At 34.3% G+C, this 13,558-nt stretch overlaps 1 protein-coding gene across 7 annotated transcripts in view; it reads right to left on the reverse strand.

Moving 5' to 3' along the window:
• The window catches only part of AGMO (alkylglycerol monooxygenase), a 386,647-nt gene that overhangs the window by 343,315 nt on the left and 29,774 nt on the right, over positions 1-13,558 (reverse strand). Inside the window, exon 1 of one of the 7 annotated variants that reach the window (XM_045052437.1) lies at positions 1,002-1,217. The exons of the other annotated variants lie outside the window; for them this stretch is intronic. The gene's annotated coding sequence lies outside the window, so the exon portion shown is untranslated. Of the gene's footprint in view, positions 1-1,001; positions 1,218-13,558 lie in introns of those variants that run through there. 7 annotated transcript variants of the gene reach the window in all.

Raw genomic sequence — 13,558 nt, forward strand, 5'->3', positions numbered from 1 at the left:
TAAAATAAATAAAATAAAATTTCTATTCTTCAAAAGCCACTGTTAAGAAAAGGAAAAGATGACCACAGACCGAGAACATTTTTTTTTTTTTACAAATCTTATATTTAACAAAAGACTTGGATCCAGGATCAATAATTAACTGAAAACTCAAAAGCAACCTACTTTAAAAAGAGATTTGAACAGACACTTCACAAAAGATGATTCAGATGGCAAATCAGCACCTAAATAATCAATGCCATTAGTCACTAGGGAAATGCAAATTAAAACCACTACACATCTATTAGAATGGACAACCTTAAAAAAAAACTGGTGATATTTAGTATGAGGATGTGGAAGGAATAAGACCCTCATTAACTACTGATGGGAATGGAAAATGATACAAATCATGACGGAAAGCTGTCAGACAGTTCTTTAAACATTTAAAAATCCACTTACCCTATGGTCTATGCCTTTAACTCCTAGAAATGTACCTGCAGAGGAAGGAAACTACCTACCCTTGCAAATACTTGCACATACATGTTCTCAGCACATGTGTTTGTATTTAAAACAGATACACTAATCCAGAGGTTCATTATATAACATGGTAAATGTCACAAATGCCACATTGGGTTTCCAGGGAATATTCAGTAGTTTCTGTCAAATTTCACTCCACAGCCTATAGCTGGGAGTTTGCCTTGATGCTTCTACTTCTTTCTTCGCACATTCAGTTTAACATCAATTCCTGTAGGTTCTACTAGTAAACCACTGTGGTATCACAACCTACTTGTGAGGTGTGAAATCAGACAGTGGGTCACAAATAGAATTTTTGAAAGATGATTTCAAAGATAATTAAAATATTTCCAAATGTCAACATTTCTTACCAGTTATATAATTAAGTATAATTTCATGAAATTTTGTTACAGTTACAAAAATACCACTCAATGACACACATTTAGTACCAGCTGAAATTTTATTTTTGTTTAAATTTAAATTGCAGTTTAAAAAAAATTTGAAAACCATACCTCCAAATCTGACTCCTTTCCTTTGCTACTGTTATCATCCATCAAGCCTCCTTTATGACTCTCCCGCACCACGATAATTACCTTCTATGCCCTGGATGCTTTGTCTCCAACACACTTTGAATACACCACCTCCACAACAATTAGAAGAATCTTTTTAGTATGTTAATGATATCAATCATTTTTCACTTTGAAATTTTACATTCCCTTTCTTTGCTTTTGGAACAAAGTCAGAACAAATTCCCACATGCATCTTACCTGGATTTGAGTATACAACATGAACTAGCTTGAGGTTATCTCAGCAACAACCTTGCTGCATGCCTCCACCTCTTTCATTGTATTCCTTGTGGTTTTTCTATTAGTATATCAAATGCACCTCAGCACTTTTAAGCTTATTTTTGCTTCTTCCTGAAATACTTTCCATGGCCTCTTAGTATCCTTGGATCCCTCTCACTCTTCATGGATATTCTAATATTCCCTCCTTAGACTTGTCTTCTTTGAATACAAACTGACTCTTGGATATTTCACTTGAATACTGTATACATATTTAGAATGAGACATGTCAATAATGAGCTCATTGTTGTTTATACTGCCCCATTACTCTTATCACCATCATTAAAGCTGTGAATCTTTCCTATGTCCTTACCTCTGTGAAACTTGCTACTTTTTAGAGTATAGATGTTTCTATAGAGTTTAGATATATCATGACCCCTCCCACTCTCCCATCACTTCAATCTTCAAGTCTTGTCGATTCTTCTCCTGACACTGGCCAGGTAGATGTCTATTTTCAACTAAAGGGTTTAGCATATCAGCTTTTCATTCATGACAGATTGAGAGAGAGAGAGAGAGAGAGAGAGAGAGAGAGAGAGAGAGAGAGAATGTTTGAAATACACCATTTCATGGGATTATCTAACCTCACAGATTTTATTATCATACTATGACATAATTTTTGGCATCCATTCTTATCTCTAGGACTATGCAATGTCCTACTTTGTGCATTCATAGCAGGGAGTGGATTAGGAACCTAGATGAATCATGCATTAGGGTAAAGGCCTCTCAGCCCAACAGCAAAGGGAGCATAGCTGGTAAATTTTGGTTCCAAATTAGTTCCAAATGCAGCAGAATCTCCTAAAGGTACACAGCAGTACTGGACTTTTTATTTTTTTAATTAATTAATACATTAATAACCCTAAAGACTTACTAAAAACTACTAGAACTGATAAATGAATTCAGTAAATTTGCAGGATAAAAAATTAATACATAGAAATCAGATGCATTTGTATATACTAATAATGAAGTAGCAGAAAGAGAAATTAAGAAAGTCTTCCTATTTATAACACAACAAAAACAATAAAATACCTAGGAATAAATTTAACTAAGGAGTTATACCCCAAATACTATAAAACACTGAAGAAAGAAACTGAAGATAACACAAATAAATACAAAGATATTCCATGCTCATGGGTTGGAAAAACAAATATTGTTAAAGAGTTTAGATTACCCAAAGCAATCTACAGATTTAATGCAGTCTCTGCCAAAATACCAACAGCATTTTTCACAGAACTGGAAAAACTAATCCTAAAATTTGTATGGAACTACAAAGTCTCCAAATAGTCAAAGCAATCTTGAGAAAAAAGAACAAAGCTGGAGGCGTCTCAAGCCCAGATTCCAAGATATACTACAAAGCTGTAGTAATCAAAACAGTATGGTACTGGCACATAAATAGACACATAGATCAATGAAACAGAATAGAGTCCAGAAATAAACCTACAATTACATTGTTAATCTATGACAAAAGAGGCAAGACTATACAATGGGTAAAAGACAGTCTCTTCAACACATGGTGTTGGGAAATTTGGATAACTACCTGACGAAGAATGAAACTGAACCACTTTCTTACACCATAATCAAAGACACACTCAAAAGTGATTAAAGACCTAAATATGACACTTGAAATCATAAAATTCCTAAAAGAAAACATAGGCACTACTTTCTTTGACATCAGCTGTGGAAACATTTTTCTAGATATCCCTCCTCAGGCAAGGGAAACAAAAGCAAAACTAAACTGCTTTTGCACAGGAAAGAAAATCATCAACGAAATAAGGCATCCTACTGAATGGAAGAAGATAATTGCAAATGATATATACAAAAAGTGGTTAATATCCAAAATGTGTAAAAAACATAAACAACTCCATACCCCCCCCAATATAATAATCTATTTAAAATGGGCAGAGGACCTAAATAGACATTTTTCCAAAGAAGACATACAAATGGCCAGCAGACACATGAAAAGATGTTCAACATTACTCATCATCAGGGAAATGCAAATCAAAACCACAATGAGATTTCACCTCACACTGGTCAGAATAGCTAGAATATAAAAGACAATAAATAACAAGTGTTGGCAAGGATATGGAGAAAAGGGAACCCACCGCTGTTGGGAATGCAACCCAATGCTGAATGGTATAGTGACTATGGAAACAGTATGGAGTTCCTCCAAAAAATTCATTAAAAATTAAAAATTACTATATGATTAAGTCTTTCCACTACTGGGTATTAACCTAAAGAAAGGAAAGCACTAATTTGAAAAGATACATGCACTTCTATGTTTATTGCAGCATTATTTACAATATCCAACATATGGAAGCAACCCAAGGGTCCATCAACAGAAGAAAGGATAAGGATGATGTGGCGTATATACACAATGGAATGTTACTCAGCCATTAAAAAAGTATGAGATCTTGCAATGTGCAGCAACATGGTTGGACCTATAGGGTATAAAGCTATGTGAAATAAGTCAGACAGGGGTGCCTGCTGGCCCAGTCAGTTGAGAGTCTGACTTTGGCCTAGGTCATGATCTCACAGTTCATGGTTCAAGCCCCACATCAGGCTTTCTGCTGTCAGCACAAAGCCTGCTTAGGATCCTCCGTCCCCCTCTCTCTCTGCCCCTCCTCTGCTCACACGTGCTCGCTCTCTCACTCTCTTTCTCTCTCTCTCAAAAATAAAGAAACATTAAAAAAAAGTCAGGCAGAGAAAGACAAATACCAAATGATTTCACTCATATGGAAAATTCAAAAAACAAAAATGAACAAATAAAAAAAGAGACAAAGCTAGTGGTTGCTAGAGGGGAGGTGGGGGGCAGGATGGGTGAAATACATAAAGGTGATTAGTACACTTACCTTGATTAGCTCTGAGTATTGTAAAGAATTGTTAAATCATTTTACACCTGAAAGTAATATGGCACTCTATATAATTACACATCAACAAAGAATGATAAAATTCATTAATACATGATTTGTACTAGTCTTTTTCTGTCCTCAATCTGCCTTTTTTGATATTCTTTTAAGATAAGAAATATTTGACATCTTTGCTTAAACTATCAGTCTATTTAAGTATCATTTTCTTAAACTTATTTGTAATATTCCTTGGAAAAAATTTTTGAATTTTCTTAGATGTCCTGCTTCTCAGAAAGCATATTGTCAATTTGGGTACTTAACACTTTACCTCTAAAACACTGAATCTTTCTGAAAGTCTTCAAATAGATAGGTGGTGTCTTTCTTATAAATAAACATATCTTGAGGTAAAAGAATAAACATTGTGCCTCACCTACATCGACAGTAAGGCTATCCACCTCTGTTAATATTTTAAATGACAATCTGAGTCATGATACAATATTTGTGCCTGCTGCATATACATATTGTTTGGTATTCCTTTTGAAGTTTGTTTATTTATTTCAAGTGAGAAAGAGACAGAGCAGGCGCATAAGTGGCAGACGGGCAGAGAGAGAGGGAGAGAGAGAATCCTAAGCAGGTTCTGGCTGTCAGTACAGAGCCTGACTCGGGATCTCATTAATTGTGAGATCATGTCCTGAGCAGAAACTAAGAGTCAGAAACTAAACAGAGTGAACTACCCAGGTGCCCGTCATTTGGTATTCCTATGCTAAATGATATTAAAGAGTGAAAAAACAGTGAAATCTCTTACAGATGGAGAACCTCATATTCATCCTACAGAAAGTAATATTGAGTCCAAGGCTGAGTTCACTAAGCTCATTGCCAACTGATTTTTAATAGTTTTCCTTTATTCATTAAGGAAATTTTCTCAGTCATGCATTTTATAAATAAATTTTTACTATTTGTATTTAAGCCCTTATTTTTGTTAAATGTTAAATATTTAATGATAGTTATTTTTGTTATTAGTTTTTAAATTACGCATTATAGAAAATATTACTGAGTATTCATTTATATTTATAATATAAGGTTTCTTCTTTAAAAATCATATTAATTTTTAAGTGACATTAATGACATTTAATAAATAATTGGTCTAACAAAAAATTTTCAAAAATGATACTCACATGACTAAAGTTTGACTAACACTGTATTATTTTATTTAATCTTCATCTTATGAGACATATATTATCCCACTTTACAAATGAGAGAATTGGTTATCAGAAAAAAATACCTAAATTATTCAAGGTCATATTTATAATTTGAAAAGTAACCAAAGTCAAAGATAATTATGCTGAAGGTAAACACAACTTGGGTTTTTTTGACTATCACTCTGCATTAAAGATGACAAAGATAAAGGATCTAACTCTGAGAAGACTGCACTTGTGTTAATGACAATCATGCGAGCCCATCCTTGGGCTATGATATGTTCTGTGCCTTAGCAAAAATGTCAAAAAGGGCAACAAGGAGGAGGAAGAATGTAGTTTACTGAACAGCTGAGGAGGGTGTGAACAATGAAATAGTGAAATATGATTGAAACAGTAGGAATATTTTAAAATGTAAGTCAATCATATGTAAGTTGCAAAGTAAAAAAAAAAAAAATCAAAAATTTCCTACATACTAACTTCAGAATGCTTTACATTAAATACCTTTTACTTTTGGAGTGCCTGGGTGGCTCAGTCAGTTTAGCATCTGACCTCAGCTCAGTTCATTATCTCGCGGTTCGTGAGTTCCAGCCCGACATCAGGCTCTGTGCTGACAGCTCGAGACTGGAGCCTATTTCAGATTCTGGGTCTCCTCTCTCTGCTCCTCCCCCTCTCAGAGTCTGTCTGTCTGTCTGTCTGTCTCTCTCTCTCTTTCAAAAATAAATAAACATTAAAAAAGTTAAATACCTTTTACATTCTATTTGGTGGTAATTATTGAAATATCTGTAAGACTTAATGATCCATTAGACTTGAGTGGCATCAGCAACTTAACCTACTTTAAAAGCGGACTTTTTCTTTCTTCTCTAGGTTATTCCTGATCCACACACACTTCAAACCAGAAAATACCCACATGCTTTTGGTTTGACTTTCTAAATACTGGACCTGAACTAAACACAACTCATACAGTATAAGTCAGAAAGAAGCTAGACAGAACAATGTGAAATCAGCAGCCACTTATTGGGTTTGAAATGCTTTTCAGAACTGAGCCAGTGCAATTTATTTCTATCATCTAACATTATCTTGGAATATTAAAACAAGCTAACAAAAAAGAGAACATCCTTGAAAGACTGACTAATATTGTTTTTCCAACCATTTGCAGACTATATCAAAACTGGCAGTGGTCTATTTTTAGGGATTTATGTGACATTTATTATTAGTCTGGTTACTGAGTACAACACAGACTCTTGGTACAGAGAATGCCAAATCAAAAGCTGCATTTTGGCCAGCATCCATAGGTTAGGTGTGGTTTTTCTCTTGGTTTTTGTGTTTTACTTTTTTAAAAAATGGCATGGACATATTTAACAGAAAATGGAATATGTCTGGATTAGGACATCATGACTGAACTCAGTTGCTTGGTAAAGCTTCTAAGTCAATGATAAATGAAGGCTTAATTTAATCTCATTCCTTAACATGCTACATGATAAAATTTAGGCAATCAGATTCATAGACATTGTAAGAATGTTAAATATAATAGCTACTATCACTTGTACCTCAATTTCCTGGAAGTTTCTTTATGGGAAAATCAGGTACTCAGTGCCAATAGCTTTCCACCCATAAAACTGTAGTGGAGTCTAGGAAAGTAGCTACTAGGAATTATCCTATTAATCACTGGTGGAACTGACATCGTCATTCTCATGCTAAACGATCATTTAAGGATCAGACACAAAGTCTTTTCCTTGAAAGTAAATAAAACTAGATAATTTAAAAAGCAAAACCCACAATACTGAACTATCACACAGAGTTGGCAGTCTGTTTCTAGTGCCAGACTAGGACATAACATGGATCCGCAGGTTTCGTGCTTGGCCACGTGATCATTTCGAACAATATACTAGTTCCAGTGTTAACTCTAAAAAAGTTGCTTAACCTTTCTGATGCTTTGCTTCCTCTATTTCTCACTAACATAATTTTAACTTCCAATGAATTTCTTCAATCACTATTTATTGAGATTCTTCCATCTGTCCAGCACTGGTCAAGCAGGGGAGGCAAGATAACTGCAATTTGTCTTGCTATCATAATTCGTACGTATGGATGTGGTAAAGATTAAATAAAATGATACATGAGGCTAAGAATTGGCACTCAAAAAACATTGTTTTACTCCCTTCTAATTCTTCTCTAATTCTAATTCTTCTACAGACTTACCACCAGACTAGAGTCTTGTTTTACACTAGAATTACCTAGAACGGTAGGTGAGGAAAAGTTAAGTTGTATCAGATGAAATTATTTAAAGAACAAAACACAGTATTCTTTGGGACTACCACAATATCATGGCATCTATACACTTACTCAGTACTTACTGAGCACCTACCATATGCTAGATACTGTATTATGCATTAAAATATAGAGAATAAACAAAGCCTATAAATTCAAGGAGATCAAACTTTCATGTTTCATTATGAGGGATGAGCAACACATAGGAATTAAACCACAAGTAAAATATTTATTTACTTATTTACTTTAATTTAATAATCATATAACTTTGTAATTATATTTCTATACCATATAAATATATTTTAAATGTAAAGAATTTACATGACTACATATCAAGCACACATTAATGTATAACATAGACATTATTTATATAATTATTTATTTAATCAGTGCTTTTATTTGAAGAAAACACTACAGATGACATGATATTGAAAAGCATTATTCTGGGGTGCCTGGGTGGCTCAGTTGGTTAAGCGTCCAACTCTTGATTTCAGCTCAAGTCATGATCTCACCGTTTGTGGAATCAAGCCCCATGTCTGCTCTGCAGAGATAATGCGGAGCCTGCTTGGGGTTCTCGCTCTCCTTTCTCTCTCTGCCCCTCCCTCTCTCTCTTTCCTTCTCTCAAAATAAAGAAAATAAACATTAAAAAAAAGAAAAGCATTATTCTTCCTCCTTAGTTCAGTCCAATTTTCCTAGAAACAGAATTCTACTCTGTATAATTTTAAATCTGTTAGAGGCTACTTTCATGACTATTCTACTCTAATATTGATTTATCAGTTTCAACAGTTAATTATTGATCAACTCCCCTGAAAGCTGAAGATTTAGTTTATTCATGCCATCAAATTCCTTCAGTCTTCTCCTTTAAATGCCACCATTTGTAGGCTTATACTGCATTGCAACTGTAACTTTAAGTAATTTATTTAAATCTGTGTTCCTTGTTCAATGGTATCTCTTGCCTCTTAATTTTTAGCAGCCTTGTTCTTGCCTCCACCTTTCCTGCCAATGGACTTCTGTCGACACATCCCATCTTTGGTGAGCTCTCCTCTCACACAATGTTAAAACATGAATCGAGTTTGTAATCCCAACCAAGTACCACATGATTTGTCTATTCTAAAGGTTGGAAATAAATAAACAAGATCTGAATTGTACAACTATATAAATATTATTCACTCCTGGCTAAAAAATATATAAGAATTATATTTCCTTTGCATATGTTCCAATGTCAGAAACTTTGGACTCCGAAAGAAAAATGTTACTGGCATACAGTATCATACACATATCAAACAGTTGCGACACTCTCTCAACTGTTTAAAATCTTTCCACGTTTTAGTTTGCTTCATATTAGAACATAATTTACTCCTTTCCTTTTTTTTTCCTCCCAGGTGTTTTTAATTGTTCTTTTTATTTGTTTGTTTCTTATACAAAAAACAAAGTCTATATAGGACCTCAATTTTTTTTTCTATCTTTAGTTATGAAATCATTTTCAACATTTTTCAAAATGTGGTCTGCAAAACCTCGTGATTCTTAAAGACCTTTTCAGGGGCTGAAAAGTCAGAACTATATCACAGTAGCTCTGAGGCATGATTTGTCTTTTTCACTGTGTGCAAAACAATGGTGGGTAAAACTGCTGGCAAAAATTGTACTAGGTGGGAACGTGCCCACTCGGGACTTCGGTGGAGCAGCCAGTTTCCTCCTTGTGGTGACTCGCCTGTGGATAAAAAAGTATTCCCTTTGCCTTGTCTTCACGTAAGAAATATCTTTCTTGAGAGGGAGCCAAGATAGCAGAACAGCATGGAAGTTTTTTGTGTGTCTCCCATCCATGAAATACAGCCAGGCCAACACTAAACCATCCTGCACACCTAGAAAACTGTTCTGAGGATTAACACAACAATTTGCACAACCTGAACCACAGAATTCAGAAAGAGAAAAAAATCATTTTTAGTTTCAATTTTTATTAAAGATATTTTTAATTTTTTTACTATATTTTTTACTTTTGTGTAATTTTTTTTCAAATTCTATTTTACTTCCGTCATTTTATTTTAGTCTACTTTAGTGTATTCCCTTTTTCAAATTTTGATTATTTCCTTTTTTTTCTTTTTTCTCTTTTTTGTTTCTTTTTCTTGAATACAGAAAGAGAAAAAATTCATTTTATTTTTAATTTTTATAAAACATATTTTTTCTTTAATTTTTTCTACTATATACTTTACTTTTGTGTAAATTTTTTCAAATTCTATTTTACTTCCATCATTTCATTTTAGTCTGCTTTAGTGTATTCATTTTTTCAAATTTTCAAACAATTTCCTTTTTTTCTTTTTTTCCCCTTTTTTCTCTAATCTATCAAGCCACTTTCAGCACCCAGACCAAAACACACCTAGGATCTAGCATCATTTACTTGATTGTGTGTGTGTGTGTGTGTGTGTGTGTGTGTGTGTGTGTAGTTTTTGATTTTAATTTTTTATATTTTAATTTTTTAATTTTAATTTTTTTCTACCTCATTAATTCCTTTGCTCCCTTAAAAATGATGAAATGAAGGAATTCACCCCAAAAGAAAGAGCAGGAATAAACAACAGCCAGGGATTTAACCAACACAGATACAAGGAAGATATCTGAATCAGAATTTAGAATCACGATAATAAGAATACTAGCTGGAGTTGAAAATAGATTAGAATCCCTTTCTGTGGAGATAAAAGAAGTAAAAAATAGCCAGAACAAAATTAAAAATGTTGTAACTGAGCTGCAATCACGAACGGACGCTGCGGCAGCAAAGATGGATGAGTCAGAACAGAGAATCGACGATATAAAGGAAAAATTTATGGAGAATAATGAAGCAGAAAAAAAGAGGGAAATTAAGGAAAAAGAGCACGATTTAAGAATTAGAGAAATCAGTGATTCATTAAAAAGAAACAACATCAGAATGATAGGGGGTCCCAGAAGAGGAAGAGAGAGAAATAGGGGCAGAAGGGTGATGTGACCAAATCATAGAGGAAAACTTTCCTAACCTGGGGAAACACACAGACATCAAAATCCAGGAAGCACAGAGAACTCCCATTAGATTCACAAAAACTGACCATCAACAAGGCATATCATAGTCAAATTCACAAAATACTCAGGCAAGGAGAGAATCATGAAAGCAGCAAGGGAAAAAAAGTCCTTAACCTACTAGGGAAGACAGATCAGGTTTGCAGCAGACCTGTCCACAGAAATTTGGCAGACCAGAAAGGAGTGGCAAGATATATTCAATGTGCTGAATCAGAAAAATATTCAGCCAATGATTTTTTATCAAGCAATATTGTCATTCAAAATAAAAGGAGAGATAAAAATCTTCCCAAACAAACAAAATTTAAAGGAGTTTGTGACCACTAAACTAGCCCTGTAAGAAATTTTAAGGGGGATTATCTGAGGGGAGAAAAAATGAAAATAAATACATACACACATACATATATACATACATACATACATATATACATACATACATACATACATACATACATACATACCAAAAGCAACAAAGATTAGAAAGGATCAGAGAACACCACCAGAAACTCCAACTCTACAAGCAACATAATGGCAATAAATTCATATCTTTCAGTACTCACTCTAAACATCAATGGACTCAATGCTCAAATCAAAAGACATAGGGTAACAGAATGGATAAGAAAACAAGATCCATATATATACTGTTTACAAGACACCCACTTTAGACCTAAAGACATCTTCAGAGTAAAAGTAAGGGGATGGAGAACCATCTATCATGCTAATGGTCAATAAAAGAAAGCCAGAGTAACCATGCTTATATCAGACAATCTAGACTTTAAAATAAAGACTGTATCCAGAGATGCAGAAGGGCATTATATCATAATCAAGGGGTCTATCCACCAAGAAGACCCCAAAATTGTAAACATTTATGCGCCAAATGTGAAAGCACCCAAATATATAAATCAATTAATCACAAACATAAAGAAACCCATTGATAGTAATACCATAATAGTGGGGGACTTCAACTCCCCACTCATAGCAATGGACAGATCATCTAATCAAAAAATCAACAAGGGAACAATGGCTTTGAATGACACCCTGGGCCAGATGGACTTAACAGATACATTCAGAACATTTCATCCTAAAACAGCAGAATATACATTTTTCTCCAGTACACATAGAACGTTCTTCAGAACAGACCACATACTGGGACACAAATTATCCCTCAACAAGTACAAAAAGATCGAGATCATATCATGCATATTTTCAGACCACAACGCTATGAAACTTGAAATCAACCACAAGAAAAAATTTAGAAAGATAACAAATACTTGGGGACTAAAGAACATCCTACTAAAGAATGAATGGGCTAATCAAGAAGTTAAAGAGGAAATTAAAAAGTACATGGAAGCCAATGAAAATGATAACACCACAACCCAAAATCTGCGGACTGCAGCAAAGGCAGTCATGAGAGGAAAGAATGTATATAGCAATCCAGACCTTCCTAAAAAAGAAAGAAATATCTCAGATACACAACCTAACCTTATCCCTTAAAGATATGGAAAAAGAACAGAAAATAAAATCCAAAACCAGCAGAAGACAGGGAATAATAAAGACTAGAGAAGAAATTAATGCTATTGAAATTAAAAAAAAAAAAAAACAGAACAGATCAATGAAACCAGAAGCTGGTTCTTTGAAAGAATTAACAAAATTGATAAACCCCTAGCCAGTTTGATCAAAAAGAAAAAGGAAAGGACCCAAATAAATAAATCAAGAATGAAAGAGGAGACATCACAACCAACACAGCAGAAATAAAAACAATAATAAGAGAATATTATGAGCAATTATATGCCAATTACATGGGCAGTCTGGAAGAAATGGACAAAGTCCTAGAAACATATACAGTACCTAAACTGAAACAGGAAGAAATAGAAAATTTTAGCAGACCTATAACCAGTAAGGAAATCAAATTAGTAATCAAAAATCTCCCAAAAACCAAGAGTCAAGGGCCAGATGGCTTTCCAGGGGAATTCTACCAAACGTTTAAGGAAGAATTAACACCTATTCTCTTGAAGCTGTTCCAAAAAATAGAAATGGGAGGAAAACGTCCAAACTCATTCTATGAAGCCAGCATTACCTTGATTCCAAAACCAGACAGAGACCACACTAAAAAGGAGAACTATAGACCAATTTCCTTGATGAACATGGATGCAAAAATCCTCAACAAGATATTAGCCAACTGGATCCAACAATACATTAAAAAATTATTCACCTCAACCAAGTGGGATTTATACCTGGGATGCAGGGCTGGTTCAATATCCACAAAACAAATAATGTGATCTATCACATCAATAAAAGAAAGGACAAGAACCATAAGATCCTCTCAACAGATGCAGAGAAAGCATTTGACAAAATACAGCACCCTTTCTTGATAAAAAACCCTCAAGAAAGTAGGGATAGAAGGATCATACCTCGAGATCATAAAAGCCATTTATGAATGACCCAACGCTAATATCATCCTCAATGGGGAAAAACTGAGAGCTTTCCCCCTAAGGTCAGGAACAAGACAGGGATGTCCACTCTCACCACTGTTATTCAACGTAGTATTGGAAGTCTTAGCTTCTTCAATCACACAACACAAAGAAATAAAAGGCATCCAAATCAGCCAGGAGGAAGTCAAACTTTCACTCTTTGCAGATGACATGATACTCTATATGGAAAACCCTAAAGATTCCACCAAAAAACTGATAGAACTGATTCATGAATTCAGGAAATTTGCAGCATATAAAATCAACACACAGAAATCTGTTGCATTCCTATACACCAACAATGAAGCAACAGAAAGAGAAATCAAGGAATCGATCCAATTTACAATTTCAACAAAAATCATAAAATACTTAGGAATAAATCTAACCAAAGAGGTGAAAAGTCTTTACACTGAAAACTT

This window comes from Felis catus, chromosome A2, assembly GCF_018350175.1.
Source record: "Felis catus isolate Fca126 chromosome A2, F.catus_Fca126_mat1.0, whole genome shotgun sequence".
In the NCBI taxonomy this organism is placed as follows: Eukaryota; Metazoa; Chordata; class Mammalia; order Carnivora; family Felidae; genus Felis; species Felis catus.